The sequence below is a fragment of the Vulpes lagopus genome, chromosome 2 (assembly GCF_018345385.1).
Source record: "Vulpes lagopus strain Blue_001 chromosome 2, ASM1834538v1, whole genome shotgun sequence".
Classification (NCBI taxonomy): domain Eukaryota; kingdom Metazoa; phylum Chordata; class Mammalia; order Carnivora; family Canidae; genus Vulpes; species Vulpes lagopus.
Genome location: NC_054825.1, coordinates 35,571,144 through 35,593,144, shown reverse-complemented (window position 1 = coordinate 35,593,144; position 22,001 = coordinate 35,571,144). Strand labels below are relative to the sequence as shown.

General features: G+C 45.6%; 1 protein-coding gene and 1 pseudogene across 1 annotated transcript in view; one reads left to right on the top strand and one right to left on the bottom strand.

The window, feature by feature from the left end:
- Positions 1-1,945: 1,945 nt before the first annotated feature.
- On the bottom strand, positions 1,946-11,818 carry LOC121481110 (annotated as a pseudogene).
- The window catches only part of PCGF5 (polycomb group ring finger 5), a 118,438-nt gene continuing 108,063 nt past the window's right edge, over positions 11,627-22,001 (top strand). Inside the window, exon 1 of the mRNA XM_041738168.1 lies at positions 11,627-11,754. The gene's annotated coding sequence lies outside the window, so the exon portion shown is untranslated. The remainder of the gene's footprint in view (positions 11,755-22,001) is intronic.

Genomic DNA, 22,001 nt, shown 5'->3' with positions numbered 1-22,001 from the left:
GATTTGGGATATATATTTTGTTGGAGGTGGAGCAAAATTTTGCAGATGGATTGGCCGTGGGAAGTGAAGGAAAGCAAGGAATCTGGGATAATTCTTTGTTTTCTTGTCGAATTATATAGATTTTGGTGCCAGTTAACAGGGGAGATTAAACAGTTTTCTTGGGAGAAAAAAAATCAAGAGTATTGGGGAAAAAATCAAGAATTCTGTTCTAGCTATATTAAATTTGAGACATCGGACCATCATTATTTCAGAGGTTTTGGCAATAATTAGTGTGTGTGTATGTGTGTGTGAGAGAGTATAAGTGTATTTTCTTTTACGAGCTTACATTTTGAAAAAAAAATGAAGTAGGTTGAGAGACATTCAAAATATGCTTGGCCAACCAGGTCCCTCAATTATTCAAATAGACAGGAAGCATATCTCACCTGGAAAAGTTACTGGAATGAGATTAATGTATAGGACAAATTGCTCCATCCTAAAAAGCAAGCAGTTAGAGAATTCACAAAGAAAGGCAATGTATTAAATTTGTTCCTATCATGAACCATGCGGGGCATCCATGCGTGAGCCTTCTATAATCACCATCACCCGTGTAAATACAGTATCTTTCACCAGAAAAACAATAGAGAACATGCACATGTCCTTCAGGTCAAGAAAAAGGAACTCTGACCAAATGTGCATGTGGGAGGAGCCAGAATAGCAATTTATTTTCTTTTTTAAAGGAACACTGCACAGGGGAAGCTGGGGACCACAGGAGTGTAGCTACAAGAGGGACTACAGTACAGCGGTCAAGGAGGTAAGGTCAAAGAGGTAAGGCACAGCACCTCCCAGGCTATGCTCCAGTCCCACCAACATTTACTGGTTGTACAAATTGGTTCAAGTTCTGTAACCTTCCCCTGCCTCAGTGATGTTATCTGTAAATCTGGGCTAATGGCACATAGTAGACCCTGTAATGCCCACACCCTCCCCTTTCCCAGACTCCCCTAAGAGTGTTACCAGATGATGGCCTTCGGCTGTCAGACCTCTTTGGGGATTGCCTTGGTTGAGGAAATTGTCTCTCCCAAGTTCATACCTCCTTCCAGGGCAGCCCACATCCAGTGACTAGTCAACAAGAGGTTTAAGGGCCTGAACTCCCACTTCAGAACAGCTGGAAGGGTCTTCCAGCTCCAGAGCTCCATGTGGAGTTGGCTGATGCCTTTGGTGGGCTTTGATTTCAATGCCTCGCTCTACCCAATCCGGCTTCCTTCTCCTCCCTCCCCCAGGAACTGTCCCAAGATCTGTCCCTAAGAAACACCCTGCAGTGCTGATCTCTCCCCCTTAGACACAGCTCCCCAGGGAGCCCAATCTGTGACATAAGAGAACCCTCCTCAGAGAGTGACCCCTATGAATAAATAAGTCATGGGGCACCTGGGTGGCTCAGTGATTGAGTGTCTGCCTTTGGCTCTGGTTGTGATCCCAGAGTCCTGGGACTGAGTCTCACATCAGGCTCCCCACAGGGGGCCTGCTTCTCCCTCTGCCTACATCTCTGCCTCTCTGTGTGTGTCTTTCATGAATAAATAAAATCTTTTTAAAAATAAAGGAATAAATAAATCACTGTACAGAAAACACTTCAAAGAGTGTGTGTATTTAGTAAGTGGATAGAACCATTACCTATTGTTACTGAGGTGTTTTCTTATGAAGTTATCAATGCCTGCAATGGTCTTCTCCCCCTTAGCCATAGAAGGCTCATTGCAATGGCTTGAGTATATTTCCCATACATTGTATTACATATCAGTAAAGTTAACTGGCTTGTCTTGGGTGACAAGAAAGTAAAGAAATGTATTTCTGTCCTATTTTATGCTACTAGAATCCCTTATTCTTGATTGTCAGGGGAGCATCTCTGTGTTTGCAATTTGATTATAAAAACCTTCTCTGTTTATATACATATTTTTTAATTGAGTAAAGACAGATATGAACTGTATTTTATTTTATTTTTTTTTGAACTGAATTTTAATTAGGCTGGGATTACATATATGTCCTGACAAAGACTTCTTCACGACAGGAATTCACATTTATCGAGTCTTCTGAGATGAGAGGAAACACATATCCTCAGCTTAGTCCATCCTGTTCAGGAATAGTTCTGATAACCAGAGGCATGGATATTAAGCTCATTTTGTTACTGCATTTTATTTTTCTGCCTCATTCATAAGTACTTGATCCTTAAGAATAAAATAGAGGTGAAACTTTTCCCTTAAAACTAAAGATCCTAAAAACAAGAATAACCAAAGAGCTTTCATTCTAGACAGCAATGAATACAAGGCCACATAAAGTTCAATTTGAAAAACAAACATGACCCCAAAAAATCAAGTTATACATTAGATTAGACCACACTCTAACACATCAGTAGAAAAAAAAACCGAGCCTCAAATATAAGCCAGCTGAAAAGTAAAGGCTACGGCTGGTAAGAAGTTATCTTTGTATCACCTACAATTCTTCAAAGGACATTAGTTGTATAATGCAGCTAAAAGCCACGTATACAACATATACAACGGCTGACTATATTCCTCTCCCAACTAGAAAACCAAAAAGTTTGTGATCCTGATCTCCTATATTTGTCTAATATTATTCCCTGACACAAAGTCAGGGAATACTAGGAACAGTTTTGTAAATAATCACCAAAAGAAGTTCCCTCCCTGTCCTGTTCAGTGGGAATTCTGGACTATTTGTTTAGTATCCACCCATGTCCACTTGAAGGCCTTAGGCTTTCATGAGACTCCAAGTCACTATTCATGGCAGTTGGAATCTATGCCCTCCCCCCAGTGGGCACCTCGTTTCTCAGCCACAAGTTGAATAAATTGGGAATGGCTGGCATAAAGCTTGAGTTGATCACTGATGTCCATCCATTTCACTTTCTTGGCATCATCACCAGTTTCCAGAGGAAGATGATCCATGCACATGATCTCACCTGTGTCATTGTGATAGTTCACAGCCCTGTCTCCATCCATGCATTATCTGTGTTTTGGGGATCATCCATGCAGCCTTTATAGATGACAAAGCGTTCCCGACTGAATAGGTTGTGCAGCTGTTTCTCCAACTCCTGTGTTTCTGCTCTGGGTTTCTATAAGGAATTCATGGCTTCCTCATCAAATTTGCTCTTCAATGTGGTACTAATTTTCTCTCCTGGCTCCACCATTCCACCTGCGATGGCCCATTCTCCACAGTCTTTCTTTTTGATGGCTACAAATTGTAAGACGTTTCTCTCAGAAGCAGGACGGATCACTCTACTTCCGTTATCCTTTTTCTACCTGGTGAGGATGGGATCTGCAGCATGATTGGAACCCCACCACTCAAAAAGCCCTCTGCCCACCAGCCCTGTCCAACCTGCAGGGTTTCTAGGTCTGCCATTTTCAACCTCATACAAACCATTCTAGCTCCTTCTTTCAACATGCCCATCCTCCTCATTGAATTTGGGAGAGAAGTTCCTTTCTCCCACCAGAGGGTCTGCCCACATGGGCCCAACCAAGACACAACTGGCAGTGTACTCCACAGGCTTGTACTCTGGCCACTCAAGCAGCTAGCGTACTTTCTTGTTGGGACCTGGCTTCGCTCCACTTTAGAGCCAGGGTATGGAGACGCAGTGCCATTTGAATGGGACTTGATGAAGCTTGGAGGAAACCCACATGAGGAAGACAGGCTCCAACCAGCCGAGATGTTGGGGCAGCTGCTAGGCCAGAGGGCAACAGAGGCCCCAGTCTTGGAGAGAGACAACGTTACTAACCCCTTTGCCAGGCGGTGTCCAGCCATCTGCTATTGAGCGGCCGGCAGAGATGTTGGTGGCACTCAGGAGTGCCTGACGCTCATGAAGCCAACTGTGCAGCAGAGCCATGGGGTAGGAGTTGGGGAGGTAGGCACTCCACCCTTTGCCCCTCCAGGCCAAGTGTGCCTTTTCATTTTACACTGAAAGATTTTGACATCTGGAAGGGCTTCCAAATGCAGAGTGCTGGGGTTGAGACCATCGTCCAAACACCTCCAACAAAATTAGCACACAACCACCGAGGTACTAGCCACTATGGGTAGATTTAGTTCCCTAGGTCCAGAACCACAGTCTGTTTGGGAAAGGGCAAAATGAATGGCAGGGGGGACAGGTGGGACACAAAGTGCAGTGCCTTGTTTGGGATGATCAAAAGCCTGGTGAGTGTGACCTCCAAGGAGAAAGAGAACTCACTTGTTGCACAGAGCATGGTCCTTGTAGGAAATCCATGATGCAGGAGGTGTGGGAGATGCTTCATATCTTGGGTCCACCATCTACTAGCTCAATGGCTTGGGTAAGTTGCTTAATCTTTCTCTTCAAAGGAGTATCTGCTACAGCATGCCAGGTGCTGTGCCAAGCACAGAAGATTTGATTGAGATCTGGACCCGTGGCCTCTGGTCTTAAAGGATTTCAGTCGGGAAGGCAGCACATACATTAAAAAGTAGGACTAACACTGGAAGAGCAGAGCCCTGGAATCCTTAAGAGTTGTTGAACATAATCTGGCTCAATTCTTGCTTCCCCTCCTTCACTGGGACTATCTTGGGCAAAGTGACTTAAGCTCACTTCAGTTTCCTCATGTGTAAAATGCAAGTAATAATATCTATCTCATAGGGCTGTGCTGACAATTAAGTGGGATATTACATGTAAAGCTGTTAGCACAATATCTGGCCCACTGTACACACTCAGCAATGCTACTTGTTATTACTTACTTACCATTATCTTTTTGCCGCTTCACCTTGAAAACTGTATAGAAAAGGACAGTCGAAATAATTATGAGAATTGAGAGACTCAGATATGAGGTCAGAGTTAACCTATGATTTCCCTGAAAAATTCAGGCTGAGAAATAACAGCATCTAGATCCTAAAGATAGAGAGAAGAAGAGGCACTGGCTAAATCATTATGTCTAAGAAAACAAATCCTAGGGAAGGGTATCTTAACATTTGAAATAAATAGTTTTAGAACAAATGGAGTACTATATACTATAATTGAAACCCAAAGGATAGTTAACATTTCCTAAAGGTTGTTCCATGTTAAAGCAGTCCCCTAAATTATTTTGATGGTCAAATATGTTTGGGAAATTCTACATATTTCACCAATTTCCCTTAGAAATCAAGGATTTACATTACTGTTTTAAAGATGCTGTGAGTTCCAGTAAAAACAAACTGATCAACCCTAAACTATTTGATTCTGTTTTATTTAGTATTTTTCAGATTACCTGACAATAGAATGCTTTTTTTTTTATGCAATAGTTGGTATTATTTTAGGAACACACCTCCTCAAGTTTAGAAAAGTTTCAAAATGTGTGTGTGTGTCCTGGGGGATAGATCTCTAACCATTTGAAGTTATTACCCTCACAGTGAAAGGCAACCACTGAAAACTCACCCATCAGCCTCATAAAGAACCCTAAGTTCAATGAGCTACATTTCTAGAAGGCTTGAAACCCAGAAATAGCCAGAACTATAAAGAACAAAAAGTGGAAAAGAACTGACAGCATGGAAACGTGAAACCTGGTCGTCTTCATCGTCGCTGTCATCATCATCATCATCATCATCATCATCATCGAGAATTTGCCATGTGCACTGTACAAAGAACCACCAGAAAAGAAAAATGATTATTAAGGGACACAGTCCCAGGTCTTTAAGTCATGTCTTTTTTTTTTTTAAGTCATACATTTTTTTTTCAACTGTGGAATTATTCTTCCTCTGGGCCCCCTGGAAATGCAGTGGGAAAACCACTGATATGAAAAGGTAAAAATGTTGGAAAAAGACACTTGTAAATTCCTTATTATTTCCAGGCATCATAATGTAACTCACAAGAAACAAATGAAGCAGGAGTCTTGGGCTTGGTTCTAGCTTTCCCCCACCATAGGCTGACAGTCGGCTTCTCAGGGTCTTGGTTTCTCGCTATAAAAGGAATTGTTTGGCCTCTGTTATCTGCTAAAGTCCTTCCAGCTTTAACATTTTATGATTCTAGGATCTTTGAAAATTTCATTATTGGAAGGCCAAGGTTGATTTTTGTTATGAATCAAAAAAAAAAAAAACCACCCAAAAAACAACCAGATGTTCCAATATAAATGACCAGATGCCCAGGGGACAACAGACACTTGAGGAAAGAAAGCAAGGGAGCAGGGAAGGCCTGGTATGTCAAGTACAGTACAGAAATACAGTGACCCGAAGAAGACTTCATGGCATACCTACCTGAAAAGGGACATTAAAACCAGTAATGAGGGATGCCTTGGTGGCTCAGCGGTTGAGTGTCTGCCTTTCGCTCAGGTCATGATCCCCGGGGTCCAGGATCGAGTCCTGCTCCCTGCGGGGAGCCTGCTTCTCCCTCTGCCTGTATCTCAGGCTCACTCTCTGTGTCTCTCACCAATAAATAAATAAATCTTTTAAAAAAAAAAAACAGTAATGAGAGGTTTTGTTTGCTTTTTACCATCATCAAAGAGAAGACATTTAAATCAGACCATTTGATGATCATGGTGCAAAAGGTGCCCTAGGGGGAGGAAATGAAGTATTATAGCTGAGACCAAAATAATTATTTGTGGGGAAGCCACTGGGGAGATTCTCCTTTCTAAATTGTCGTCCAAGACAGAAAAACAAACAGAGCTAGACACAGAGAATATTCTGGGCCATCCAGGAGAAAACCCTGAAGGAACTGTCTGTACAATCAAAGAACAAATCTTTGGTCTGTCACTATGAACTATTCTTGGGCCAGAGCTTGCTGGCATGATCCCCATTTTATCAAGAACATCATGGAGGGCAGAATGGGCATGGAGAGGACCAGACTGATTTCAGGACCCCAGCAGTGCAATAACCCCTAACTATCCTTCCAGCCTCTCTTTGGGAAGCAGAAACAAGTGGTACCCAGAAAATTGGATTACCATGAGCTATCCATCTCTTCCTAAAGTGATGCTAAAGTCCAAGTTCCGAAAGAAATCTGGAAGGAAAGAAGAGAAGAGCTTTTCTCTTCTCTTTAAGATGATGATACTGATAAATGACCATAAGAATATAACTACCATTTACTAAACACTTTCTGTGTACCAGTCTGTGGCACACTGGTCATTGGTCTGGCTTTGAAATAAAAGAGAAAAATGGGACAGTGACTAACTTTTTTTTTTTTTTAAGATTATAGAGAACTGTGCCTTTTAAGAAATGATTTAGGTAGTATAACTAATCCAACCATATATAAAATAGGGGCCATCTACAATTTCACCTAAGGAATCTGAAGTAAAATATCTAACAATGAAAGTCAAGTAGCCTTTATTTATAGGAGAGGTGAGTTGCAGTTCGTGTGGTGTGATCGAAGGTGTTAGGGAAGTCCAGCTGCTCAAAATATGTCTTCCTGACCCTCTTAAAATACTGCTTGGATTTACACCATCAAAATAATCCCTTTTCAATGTAGTTTGTATTGTAAAATGCACATTTACTTCACATTCAGCTGTTGTCATGCTTCCTAGTGAATAGTGGAGCAGGCTGACAACTAGCTAAGGACATCAAGTGAGGAGACAAAGATTTGAAGGAGGAAGGGGAGGGATCCTGTCGGTAAGGGTGGCATTGCTCTAGTCAGTTCCACAGCATGTGGGCGCCTGATAGGTCCCAGATCCTGAGCTAGATCCAAGAGATTAGAAGGTAAGTAAATATGGTTCATTGCCTCAAGAAGCTTATAGTCCAGAGAGAGGAACTACACAAAGATCATGGGGCTGGGAGAGTTCTGGAAAGGGGAGCCAGAGACTCAGAGAGGAAAGGTAGAGGGACAAAGATTTTCTCCCATCACAATGTATTGAAGGATTGGACACTCGTTAAAGGCAGGCTTTTTCTTGGTCCATCGAAATTGAAGCTGGTAGGTTTCATACTCTGGAGGCTGCAGGATGACAGATCATTTAAACCCCTTTAACTCAACGACTTTTTTTTTTTTTTTGTCCTTTGAAATTGAAATTCAGAAAATTTGACTCTATCAGAACTTGTAAACTATATTGCTAATTGTGAAGTAGATGCCCCTTGCTAATTTTTCCTGCCCCCTCCTTCTGCCAGAACTCCACAGTGTGCAGTACTGATTGATTGTACGGTGGGGTTGCTGAGGCTGGTGTCCCAGCAGGCTGCAAGGAGTGCAGAGGAAAGGCAGAGAACAGAGAATTTATTTAAACAGCAGACCAGAGGAGAACCATGTTTGCAGACAGCATTCGACGAGCACCCTAAGACATAGTTTCTAGGAATGGACAGAACTCCCATTACCTCTTAAAAGGTTTGGACAAGTTCCTACTCTGGTATCTGCTAGCCGAATAGCCATGGGGAATCTTAATGATAGTCACCTCTATTTATTGAAGACAGACTACATGCCAGGCACCATGCTGTACATTTTACCCGGAAAAACATTTAATTCTCACCACAACCCACTGGGGTGGATTCTGTCATTTTCCTTCATTATAGATGAGGAATCTTAAACACAGATAAGTTCAAGGTCATATAACCTAACATTTGTCAAAGCAGGCATTTGAACACATGTGGTCAAATTCTAATGTCCACATTTAGCTACTGTCACACTCCAGTAACCTATGCCTGTTAGGCCTCAGGTCATTCACTTCAAAATGGACATGTCTTGCCTTCTTTCTGACTTTAAAACCTTATGACTCTAATTATATGAATTATACCCATACTTCTTATTCTTCAGGTTAATCTGTGTTTCTGAGTAGTCTGTCTTAGAGAATTGAAATCTAAAGGCAAATATCTGAAATCCGGTCTTAGATCCTAGCTGTACCTTTTGGGTTCCGTCAAATTGGACCATGTTACTGACTGTTTCACCAAGAAGGCCCTTCCTCAATCTCCATTTATCGAATTCTACCCATCCTTCACAAGCCAGCTGAAATGCCCAGTTAGAATTCAGATCTACTAGACTGTTGGAGGCGGAGATTTGGGAGAAATAGTTGAGCTAGTTGCAAGGAAAAGATGTAGAATAGGAAAAAGAAAGGGTGGAGAGAGACACTTAGAGAAGTGGGAAGTTAAGAGCAGAGATGTTGGTGACCTGCACCAGCAAAGCCTTCCCTCTTATGGGCAGTAGTGAAGCCACCAAAGTTATATTTGCTGGTGCCCAGCTAGTAGACGAGGTGAAGGTGAAATGACATACCATAAGTGAAATATCTAGCACAGTGTCTGGAGGGGGAGTGCACGATAGTTCCGAATTCCATGGCCTCCCATAGGAACCTGCTCATCTCCATGCTGAAGACGGTTGCCATACTTCCCAGGAAGAAGCAGGACAAGGAGAGGTAAGCAGAGACTCCACGGAGAAAAGAGAAGTCAGGAGGGAGTATATTAGAACACAAAGAGAAAAGATGAGAGCTAGAGAATAAGAGAGAAAAAGGAAATATAAGGGAATGTTGGTAGAGAAGTGGACAAAAGGAGAAATGGAAGCAAAAGCATGAAAAGGGAACAGAAGGAAGAAGAGAGTTCTAGGGCCGGAAGAAAGTTTGTTCTGCCCCTGCAGAATCCTGTGCAGAGGAAGAGTGCCAGAGGTTAGGAGGTGTCTCACCCTCGGTGGCGCGGCCAGAATGCCAGCGGCTTGCCACTGTGCTCCCTGATCCACCTCCTTTCCCTACTCTGATCTGTCCTGTAGGGGCTCCGACCCCTGCTCTGTCATCTTGTCCACTGGCTTCTGCTTTCTACCACTGGGTGGCCCTGGAGGGTGGGAGGAAGAAACTAGGGGATTTCTTCACTTTGGGAGGTCACCTCCGGCAGTAGTTATAACTTTCTTCATGGTTCCGGCTCCCAATGGGCAAGACCTTCATGGTTCTGGCAGCCTCTTGCCTTAGTCCCTCCAGCCCTAGGGGAGGAGATGCATCTAGCAGTTTAATCTCAGGATTGCCTCACCTTCCCTTGGTTGCACTTCCAGTTCTTTCAACACCTTTGTAACTAATTCACTGCATTAAATCATCACTATTGAGTTGCCTGGGAAAGAAAACTTTCATTTGGATTTACCCTGAGTTCAAAGGCAGCTTTCCCAAAGGGACTAGAAGCAGTGGATCTAAAACCATCCCAAGAGTCAGGAAGGGTTTAGGTTTACTTCCCCACTGTTTGATTAGAGTGACTAATCCATTCTGTCAGAGTTGAGGGACTCTTAGCCTAGGAATTATCTGTAAAATGACTAGGTTCATGGCCATTAAAGTCTATTCTTTCATGATATTCTTCCATTAATCACCTTGAACCTTAGCTTAAGGAACATCTCAGTTTTATTCCCCCAAGGGTTATCAAGCGCCCATTATGAGTATGGATCGCACACATAGTTGGGTGTGGCGGGGGGTGGGGGGGGGACAGAGGCACGGGGGAAATGGAGGGCATTCTTAGTTTTTAGAAGTATTTGCTTTTTGCACGATGAGGTTTACAGACTATCAGGAGACCCTCTTGATAGAGTCTCTCTTGAGGCTTTCCAGTACCAGCAGGGCTGCAGACACTCCATGACAATTTTATTCTTACAGTGTCCATCTCTCCCATCCCCAGGGCCCTGTTAAAACCAGGATCCTGTTCTTAAGGAATCCACAGACTAGTGGGGGCACAGAGGAGGCACATGACTGACCCTGAAGCCAGAGGGATGCCAACCATAGGGGGTGGATTCTGCACAGGGTTTGGGGAGACTGCACAGAGACAGCGGGAGATGCTAGACAAGCTGAGCCTAGGAGGGTTTGACAAGCTGAGGGACCTACTGGGTTTTCTGGGGTTTTGGCAGAGAACAGAGCTGGCTCAAAATCAGTCTGAAAAGAACAGAAGCGTCTACGCTATAGTCTGTAGGCAAGGGTGTTGGGGATGAGGGTTGGGCAGTGGAGGGGACGGGGCTGACAGGCGGAGGCCTAGCTGTGGAAGACTCTGACACTAAGGAATTGGGGCTCGAGGCCACGGGGAGTCATCCGGGATCTCGGGCATCATGGGGCAAGGTCACTCCTGGGGTGGCAACTTTGAACGCTGCGTGAGGACAGAAAACAATCAGAGAAGCTGGAAGCCGGGAAGAGACCGAGCTCCCAGGCATAGCTTATAGAGGAAGGGTGGGCTTGGCTTGGCGGCCGGCGAAGGGGCTCATTTGAGCTCCTGCTTTCTATGCAGTCAAGGGCAAGATACCTCCGTCTGTCGGGGTGGGGGTGGGGAGGGAAGGGCCCCCTCCACGGCTGAACCGTACGAAGTCTCCAGCCTCAGAAGTTTCGAATTTCTCCTGGCCAAGGTCGGGCCACTACAGGTGGGCGACTGCGAGCTCTGGGCCCACGCGCGGCTCCACGTCCGGCCCCGGCGGCCGCCGCGGCTCGTCCCCTCCAGGCCCGGGCGCCGCCGCGAGCCGGGCCGGGCCGGGCCGGGCCGGGCCGGGCCGGGCGCTCCCGGAGCCGCGCGGCGGCCGCTCGAGGAGGCCCGGCGGGCGGCGGCGGCGGCGGCGGCGGCGAGAGGCTGTGCCCCAGTTTGTGTCCAATCAGGGAGTGCGGGCTGTGCCCCGAGCCGGGCAGCAGTGCGTAAACAAACCCACGGCAACTCCTCCGCCCCCTCGGCGCGCTCGCCCCGCGCCCGCCGCCGCCGCGCCCGCCGCGCCCGCCGCCGCCGCTCGGCTCTCCGCGCCCGCCCCCCGCCGGGCCGCCCCGGCGCCCCCGCCCGCGCCGCTCGCGGCCCCGCCGCCCCGCCCCGCCCCCGCCCGCGCGGGCTCCCTCACCTACCGCCCCACGCGCGCGCGCTCGCGCACCACGCGCCCCGCGCGGCCCGCCCGGATCGTGGCCTCCCGAGAGCAAGGTAAGGGCGATGCGCGGGGCGCGGGCGGCTTCCCCGGGCGGCTCCCCCGCTCCGCTCGGCGCGGCGCGGCGCGGCGCGGCCCGGGGAAGTTTCTGGCGTCGCCGCTTTCCGCTGGGCCGGGGGTGGGGGCGGGGGCGGCCTCCGGCGCGGGGCTCGCCCGGGGGTCGCCGGCGGCCGGGGCTGGCGGGCGGCGCGCGGAGAGGGGCCGGCGGCGCGGGGGGCGGGCGCCGTGCGGGCGCGGGGAGGGCCCCGAGGAACTTTCTCCTCCCCGAGGGGCTCGCTCCAGCCCCGGCCGCGGCCCCGCCTCGGCAGCAGCGGCGCCGGGCTGCAGGGCGACCGGGAGATGTGTTTGGAGAAGCTGACGCAGTTCGTGACGCTCGCGGCTTCCTGACGGGGACCGGCAGGAGCAGCGCCGCCTGCGAGGAGGGACGAGCCGGGGCGGCGCTCGGGCCCTTCCCCCGCCCCGGAGCCGCGCGCCCGGGCGCCTAGTTCGGGGGCCGCGGGCTCGGGGCGCGAGCACCTCGCCGGGGCGGGAGACGGGCCCCGGCAGCGCGCGTCGCTTCCGTTGTGATGAGCTCGGGTTATTACATAAGATGTCACGGAGAGGGAAGGGGCGAGCGGGAGGCGCGGCGGCGAGGGCGCGGCGGCCCTGGTCGGCGGCGGGCGGAGGCGGGAGGCTGGCGGGCGGGACCCACCTGTGCGCCCTCCGCGCCCCCTGCGGCGCCTGCGGGGGCCCGGGGCCGGGGGGCCGGGGGGCCGGGGGGGGCACGTGTCCGCCTCGCTCCTCCCGGCCCCGGGAACGCTCGGGCAGCGGCCGAAACGTGCCGTCTCCTCTCCGCCGCCCGGCCTGGCTTCAGGCATCTGTACTTGGAAACATTTGTGTAGCATTAAGGAAGCTGCGTGTGCGGCCGTCCTAGTACGCCCGGAACGCGTGGCCGTGAGCCCCAGGGCGGTGAGTGAATCATCGCCCGCGGACCGGGCGCCGATGATTCACGCGGGGTACACGCGCGCGTACTCGCCGTGCGCCTCCGACCCGGGGACAGCGGCCCCTCTGCAGCGATGACGCCTGGAGGGGCGGGGGAGAGCCCATGCAAAAGAGCGGCGGCTCGTTTTTTCCCCCTTGCACAATTTTGGGGAACTTTAGGGTGTCAGTTCCCCCCACATTTCCCGAAGCTTGTTTCTCGTTTTGGGAAGGATTGCACGATTCCACCTGGCTGCATTAATGAGTCGGCGGAAGAGCGCTGATTCGCTGCGAGGCCGGGTCCTGTCTCATTGAGAATTTGGATGGTGTCAACTGAGGTGTGGGGTTCTGAGGCAGTCCTTTAAGTAATTGCCTGCGCTCAAGTACCGCTAAAGTAATTAGCAGGAACTTTAAAAGTCAGTACATCTTAAAAGAAAAACAAGTGGTTCCTAAGTAGGAGTCCTAGTTAAAGATTTAGGGGTGTGTGTGTGTGTGTGTGTGCGCGCGTGTGTTAAGCCAAATCCAGAGAGGAACTTAGTTTGCCGTTGATACAGAACTTTTAACCACTGTCACCACCCTTAAAGACCAACTTGACTCATTCCCACCTCTCACTACATTCGTGGGATTAAGAATAAAATTTTCGGGATCCCTGGGTGGCGCAGCGGTTTGGCGCCTGCCTTTGGCCCAGGGCGCGATCCTGGAGACCTGGGATCGAATCCCACATCGGGCTCCCGGTGCATGGAGCCTGCTTCTCCCTCTGCCTGTGTCTCTGCCTCTCTCTGTATGACTATCATAAATAAAGAATAAAAAAAAAAAATTTAAGAATAAAATTTTCTTATCTTGCAGGACTCAAGTCGAACGGCACCTACTCAGCAAAGTTCCTCTTGATCACCTTAAATAGCTTTTCACCCTTCACCCCAGGAACCACACCCAATTGTATTTTATTTCCCCCACAGCACTTGATCACTGTCTGAAATGTTTTTTACTTTTGTCTTTAAGCCCTGTCTGTTTGGACCAGAATGTAGGCTCCACTGTGGCAGGGATTTTTGCCTGTTTTGCTCACTGCTGTAACTCTACCACCTAGAGCAGTACCTGGCATATATTAGGCACTCATATTTGTTGACTAGTGAATGAATAAATTCTTTTTCCTGATTTCTTGGTAGGTCTGTCTTTGACAGTTGAAAGTCAGTGCCTTTTGTGAGCAAGGCACTAGAATGGTACAGTTTTTTCTTCCAGTTTTAATTGATTCATTTCCTCCTCTGTGCTGTTTAACTGACAGCACAAGCTGGGTTTGAGTATCACATCCTAAGATGCTGAGTGTGAAGAAAGATAAGGCATATAGAACCTTGTCAAAAGAAAATGTATTACTGTATAAGACTGTGGGTGATTAAAAATACCACCTGTGCTAATTGAAAAAGAAATGCAAGATATTGAAATGGAATCAACAAAGTCAAGTTCCCACAGTGTATTTTCACTCATCTTTGAAATACTGATAGTTCTCTATTCCTCCTTCCCCACTGTTTTCGCCAACCTCAACTTTGGCTGAGGCTTGGGAAAGTCTTTATTAGTAAGTAGCACTTAATATGAAGTATTAATTTAGCTAAGTGAATACAAGAGGCCTTACCTCCGCTTTGTTCTTATGAATGTCAGTAACTCCACAAAAGAGTGGATAGAAAGAGTTACTTAAAATCATATTTTAAACATCTTAAATGTACTGTAAAGAATTAAAGCTATAATCAGTCAGTGATATAATGGAAGATTTCAAATGTGATCAATGCTACCTCCTTAGAGGATAAACTTTAGTATCCTTTTTATTATTATAAATAATAAACTTTGGAAAGTTACTAGTCAGCTTTACTCTTGTAGCAGTGTTTTTACAACTCAGTACTTCCAAAGTTAAAGAAGAGTGGGCATCCAGCAGCGCCCTTTCCCTACAGTAGTTGCAGTCATTTTCAAAAGCATAATCTGATTTCAAGAGTAAGCTCAGCCATCATGGAAAGTTAAAGCTAAAAGGGACCTTGAAACTACTTAACAATTCATTCCTTTGTACCAGTCTCCTCCTTTGAGGAGACTGAGACACAGTGCAATGACTCGTCAAGGCTGCAGACAGAGCATGCTGAGATTAGGACTAAGCATTTTGACTTCGTTGGAAGTCCCTAAATTAGCCAGAGCTCCCATAAGTGGGGGAGATGTGATTCCTGTCAACCCACTTCCTGCCTCCTGCATGTGAACTCTCAGGTTAAAACTTTGTCTTACTCACTTTGTGCCCTCCCATGTACCTTGGACATCTAGGAGCTCAACAAATACTTGCTGACGGTGGTTGGGCAAATGTGTTTTAAGTTGAGGAATATACTTAAGAATCGAAAAAGAAAAAAAAAGAATTGAAAAAGCAGAAAAAGTAGGTCTTTTCTAGATTAAAGAAGTTTTTGACAAGTGTTAGAATGTTGGCCTTAATCAACCTTAGAACGTTCTTAGGAATGAAGCTGCTATTTCATTTTCACCACTTCAGTTTCAAACAAAATGGTTGTGAACCATACAACTGTGTGTGCTCGCTTAGTTCGGATAATTATTCACTGGAAAAACAGTAGGAGACAGGAGTCAAAACATCTGGTAGGTCTTGCCTCTGCCACAGTGTCCAATTAGAAAAGCCTAGACTGGACAACCAAATAGAATTGGGGCTAAGCTCAACTCTGCCCCCTAACAGTCGGGTCCTCTGTAGCAAGTTACTTCACTTTTTTTTTTCTTTTTTTTTTTTTTATTAAGCATTCTCTCATCTCTAAGGTAGTGGTAGTAGAACCTACCTTTGAGGATTGTCCTGGGGCTGGGGTAACATTTGTCAAGTGTCTGGTGTATGCTAGGCCCATAATAAATGGTAATAGCTACAATTATGACTTCTGATTTATGTGACCTTGGGAACAGCTTCATCTCTCAAAGCTTTGGTTTTCTCAACTGTAGCATTGGTAGTTGGGATAGGACAAGGGAGGGTGGAGGAAGAGGGGAGGTTGGGAAGAATTAAATGATCCCTAAGAGCTGATCTACCTCTGTACATCTCCATAGTTTAAGGAATCAATAAAGAATGCACAATCTTCCTGCAGTATTTGTCTAAGTAAAATGAATCATATATATCCTTGAACTAACAGCAGAAATGGTTCATTTTGAGGCCTTCCTAACAATTTGGCATAATTAACTTTGATGATATTAAGTACAATTTCATTCTTTTATATGATGGATACCAATTAACTTGAATATTTCAGCCTCTCATTCAGCTTACTATATATAAAGCAGTATAAGGAGTCTACAGGTTCATCAGACATGGCACATGTCTTTAAGAGACTTGAGATTCATGTAAGGAGCCTAAAACTGGTAACGAAATGCTGTATTACATGGGAGAACTGTGAGAGAGGAACAAAGAAAATGCTTTGTAATTTCAAAAAAGGAAAACCTTAACTAAGAATTAAGGCATCTTGAGCAAGGCCTTAAACAATTAGTAGGACTTCAGCTGGAGGAGATGTGGGAACCAGCCTCTATACTAAGACTTGAATGAAAGGATATATGAGCATATCCAGGAATAGAGAGGAATGTAGTTAAGCTGGAGGACGAAGAACCTGGGGGCGGGATAGCGGGGCAGACCGCTGCAGGGCAAGGTTAGGCCCGTGCTGTGATGGTGTTAATGCTGGGCTAAGAAGCCTATTTAGTAAGCAGTAGATCACCATCAAAGGTATTCTAAGGTTTGTGTGTTGGGGGGATGTGATTAAAGCTATGCTTTAAGATTAATCTGAGTCAGAGGAGCCATGGGTAGACCCAGTTAGGAAGCTGTTAAGATACTTTCCAGAAGAGAAGCAATATAAATTAGGGTGGGAGCAGGTGGGTTGGGTGTGACACCATAGAAGTAAATGCAACAGAATTGTTGACTAATTAGATGAGGAAGTTGAGGGAGAAGTCAAAGATGGAAGCTGAGTGACTTTGGATGGCAATGGCAGGAATTGAAATGGTCGAGAAGAATCACCCGTAAAGGCACTTGCTGGTAGTGTGAGGTCAGTAAGTGTTTGTCTCATTAATGGAAGTCATGACAGGTTTTGATTTGGATATGTTCATATTTGTGTGCCTGTGGACCATCCAGATAGATGGGAGCCATTGCTAATAGAGGAAGATTGGGGCATCCTTATGAAGGGATTAAGTTGTTAGAAAGGTTCAAGATGTGGGTGAGAAGAATAAAGGGCTAGGGCAGGGCCTTGGAAAACCAATATTTGTGGGCTTGGAGGGAAACAGAAAGAGGCTGTCAGGATGCTGAGAAGAAAGAAAACAGGAGGACAAGGAAAAAGCTGGGTAAGGAAAGGCGAGAGAGGAGAATTAGTGGAGGTGGATAGGGTGGAAGACTGGGAAGAGATCTTCAGACTTCTCTGGAGACCATTGTCAGCAGCCTTTGAGAATAGGGTTGGGTAGCGGAGACAAGTCAGAGACAAATCAGCCAGGTGCCTGAGGGGTGCCTGAATGGGAAGGAAGTGGAGTGAGCATAAACCATGATTGCTCTGTGAAAAGCTGAGAGGCTAATGACTAAAAACAAAAGCATGAGAGAGGCCTGAGAGTGTAGTGGGTGTTCATGGAGAGGGAGTGGGGAGGTAACTACTGATGCAGCCCTTCGGCAGGCAAGTAGGAGGAGTAGGAACAAGAGAGAGTGGCCATATGTCCTAATGGCCCAGAACAGTCTCTGGTTCACACCTGTGACCCCAGTTTATTTATGGGATAATGTCTGGGCAGATATTACAAATATCTGGAAAAATAATCCCTACTTTTATTCTAAAAGAAGGTCACTTTTTTGAATAATAAATTACTTGATCACTCAGGTCATGGCACAGGTAAAGTTACTCACGGAAAAACAGGTATGACATGGAGGCAAAAAGACACAGGTTTAGAAAGAGAAGTTGGTTGCTGGGAGGTAAGGTGGCTGCATCTGAAGTGGATCCATTCCCTTCTGTTGGGAAACAAGAGCAACAACAGAGGAGGCCAGCTGATTTGCTGAAAGTAAGTTGGGGATGAGGGGTAAAGTTGGGAAAGGGGAACATATCAGAAAGGGAAGAGTTTGGAGTCACTGCACATCTGAGTGCCACAGGGAGCCAGAGGTGGCCAGGCCTAACAAGTGGTAGAAGGAATCTTCCCCATCTTCCTGACTCTGCAGCAATGCTCAGAAAATTGGAAGTGGGGGTGATGTATCACTGACACTGCTGGTTCCATCTGGGTCCTTTATGGAGTAGGGAGGCAAATGAGACTACTGCTGATGGGCTGGGAGAGGAGGCAGCAGACAGGAGGGTGGAATGTGTAGCGGTTGGTTCAGCGGGGACAGTGGAAAAGGAGAAATAGGAGAGGATATGCAGGGGCTAGTAGCAAAGGGCACAGAGAACTTACCGGGTTGTTTATCGTTATGGAGAGGTCAGTCATGAGTGACCATGAAAACTCAGAATGTCACTGAGCTTGAAAATGGTGCGGTGTCACAGCTATGAGGCAGAAGGTCATTGATCTTCAGAAACTATGAGGACACAGTATACATTGTTATATATTAATTGCATATATATATTAAAGTCTGTTTTTTAAATTCTAGAATACATTTATTAAAGCCTTTCTGTACTTCAGAGTTGGAAAGTACCTTAAAAAATAGGGAAGTTGGCAGCCCCAGTGGCGCAGCGGTTTAGCGCCGCCTGCAGCCCAGGGCGTGATCCTGGAGACCCTGGATCGAGTCCCGCGTCAGGTTCTCTGCATGGTGCCTGCTTCTCCCTCTGCCTGTGTCTCTGCACGCGTCTCTCTCTCTCTCTCTCTCTCTCTCTCTCTTTCTCTCTCTCTTTGCATCTCTATGAATGAATAAATAAAATCTTTTTAAAAAATAGGGAAGTTATTCCTTCATTTAAAAAATGAGGAAGCTTAAGTTTTTTAAAGACTTTCCAGAAATATTGTGTGGCAGAGCCAGCTCCAGAAAGGACCAGAATCATGAATCTAAGTTTAGTATTGCCCTCTAGAGCAGAAGAAGTAATTAAAGTATCCACTGAACAAAATCTTAGAAAGCTTCCACTTGGCTTGCCTACTTACTGCAGCTAGAACACCAGTGTTTGTGGGCACAGAAACCCACTGGGGAGAGCTGTGGGGGATCGAGTCCATGTCCTCTGACTTCTAATGCAGCTGGTGGCATCTTTGAGGAGGACCCATGACAGGCAGCTGCTCTTCCCTGTGAATTAAAAAAAAAACAGATAAATGTCAACAGATAGACAAAATATTAGCTTAATTATTGATGAAGACTACATTGGAAGACAGAGCTTGCTACGAAGTTCAAAATGGTCTCGCGCACTTCCACCCTCATGTAGATTTTGGAACATGCAAGATGGACGGTTCGAGGCTGCAGGGCAGAAATACCCAGATCTCTGGCTTCCATTGCCCAGCTAGAGAAAAAGAGAAGGCAAGATCTCTTGGTGTCTTTCACTGAAAAACTCCATCCATTTGCAAACTGAGACTAACCAAGTTGTCCCACCTCTATAGGGAAGAATATGGTATAGGGCAAGAAGTCTGGAATGGACAGGGAATATACCTCCTGTGGAAACCCTGTGAGTGGGAAAGAGGTGTTCTTCCCTTTGAACATAAGGTTATTGACCACTCCTAGGTTTCTTGTTTGCATTTGAGTTAAAGTAACTTCTGAGGCAGCAGGTGCATTTTTACACTAACTAGAAGTAAGCCAAATGACTAAGAATGGTCCTTCATTAGTCAGTTTCACAGCTGTACCTAGTGGATCTCTGCTTCCTCCCTGGGGATCTCAGGAAACTCACAGACATCACAGCAGAGACCATCAGCTTTGATAACTTGTTTTTTTAATTCAGAACTTTGGAAAAATGGAAAGTTCTCTCTCCTTATAAAATGTTTAAGGAACCCTTAATTGGACATATGTCACTTGGAATTAGTGCTGATTCCATCACTATTAGTAACCTTCCTAATTACCTATTAAATTCCTCAGTTTCCTCATCTGAAAATGTCTATCGAAATTGGGTGAGACCCTGGTTTAGGCACTGAGGGTAAATCATGATGACTTTTATCCCTTTATCCATGTCAGCCTGTGTAATAATTTTAGACAAGTAAGATTATAGCACTGTATTTCATGACAAATGAAGTTTCTAATTTTCTATCCACTTCTCTTTTAACTGTTAAAACAGTAATTTTTAGCATAAAATATAACACATATAACTTTTGAAATCCAAAATGTGCAGTTCAATGAATTGTTAAAAAGTGAACATCCATGTAACTACTGACCAGCTTGAGAAGTAGACAATGTAATTTTCCCCCCATGGGAATCTTTTTTGTATATGCTTGCTTTTCTTTTCAGGGAAGTCATGAGTAATAGCAGGAGGCAGTTATAACTCTTGAAAGGTCCAAAATATGTGTTCCTTTTGAGCAGAATTAGATAAAAAACGTAATTTAGTATTTTATTCTGTAGGTCTTTCTTATTTCTGTAACTATGAATTTTAATGTTTAGAACAAGTCTCCTGAGTTTTCAGCCTTAAAGATCAAAGTCTTTAGGTTAAGAGTCTTCAGATTTGTGTCTTTTGGATGGGAGTGAAAAGATTGTGATTATTTGGATGTGAGAAAAGCCCTCATGCTTAAATATGTTTTTAACTTTCCAATCATTCCTCCTTTGCTGCCTATCTTTAGAAGCAAAACAGCTAAGATTCCAGTATTGGTGATGACTGTGTGCAGTAGTCAAAGGGTCGTCTTGGAAAACACTTTATCATTATTGAGGCAAATACCTTTCAGTTCAGGCCATTGTAGGCTAGATTGAAGTAGCAAGAAAGAGGCAGTGAAAACAGCTTTATTGCATGAAACATCTGTATTTTCTTTGTTTAATCATAGTCTAGTATTCTGAGTTCTTCTGTCTTTTAAGGCTAAATTAAAGAGTCAGTAAATAAAAAGTCTTTTGTGGTACACAGAAAAGGATTCTCTTGGACTAGACTTTTTATGATGAGAAAGAGAAAATGATGATAAACATTAAAATAACCAGAAAAGTGGGGATCCCTGGGTGGCTCAGCGGTTTAGTGCCTGCCTTCAGCCCAGGGTGTGATCCTGAAGTTCCTGGGATCAAGTCCCACGTCAGAGTCTGCTTCTCCCTCGGCTTGTGTCTCTGCCTCTCTCTCTCTTTGTCTCTCATGAATAAATAAAATCTTTAAAATATAAATAAAATAAAATTAAAATAAAATAACCAGAAAAGTATCTTAGCTGATCTGGTGTATCTTAGCTGATCTGGTGTATCTATAAAAACAGAAAATCTATTAGTGTTTGAAAAAAAAATTGATTAAGAAGGCTCATCTTTTGGGGCTGTTTCTGTGGTGGTCAGATTTTGCTGTGGGGACTCCAGGTTAGCATTTGGTAGGCTGAATGTGTGTTTACATCAGCCCCTGCCCAAACCCCCTGTAATGGAGTGGATGTGAGAAGAGGTAGTAGCAGATGGGAGACATCAATATGTCTTTGGAGGATGCAGAGCAAACAGATCTCTGCCAGTGGACTCAGAAAGTTGGGACTTAAGTGCCTCAGGGAAGTTAGGAATAGATGCTGGGAAGAAACAGCCAGTTTCTCTCCCAGAATCCCAGGAAGGCTCTGGAACGAGAGGCTGTTGTGCAGGGCTGAAGATCAGGGGGTTTGTGAAAGGGACTAGCCCCTGAGTTCACTCTCTCCATCCCATACAGTAAGATGAAGCCCTTGCTGGAGATGGGACATTTCTTTCTGGAGAAGTTGAAGTAAATTAGCATTTCTGGATTTAGAGCTACCATGCACACACACACACAAAAAAAAGTAAAGGTGAAATGCTCAGTGAAAACAGGAATTTAATGAAACTCTGCATACTATAAACAGTGAAACCCTGAGCTCTTTTTCCTCCACCCGGTCCTAGGAGAGTGAGGTAATTACCCACCCAGGCAGGAGAGTGAAGGACTCTTCTCTGTGTACGAAGAGTGCTGAGCTCCAGAGGAAACACCTATGAATGCTGACATTTGAGGGCCCAACACTGAAAAAACTGACTGACTACCCATTCTTCATAAAGTGAATCCACCAGGCCCTCTTCCCTCTTCCTCAACTCCATGAGGATGCAGCTTACAAGTCAGCTTTTTAGTACCATATTCTTGAATGCAGATAGACTCTTTCTAGTATGATGGAATGTAAGACTAATATGATGGAACGCCTCCTGGACTGATCCTCTGATGGTGTTTCTTCTCTTCTTCCATCTTTTTGCTCATATTTATGCTTTATCTTCTCCTTCCAATGA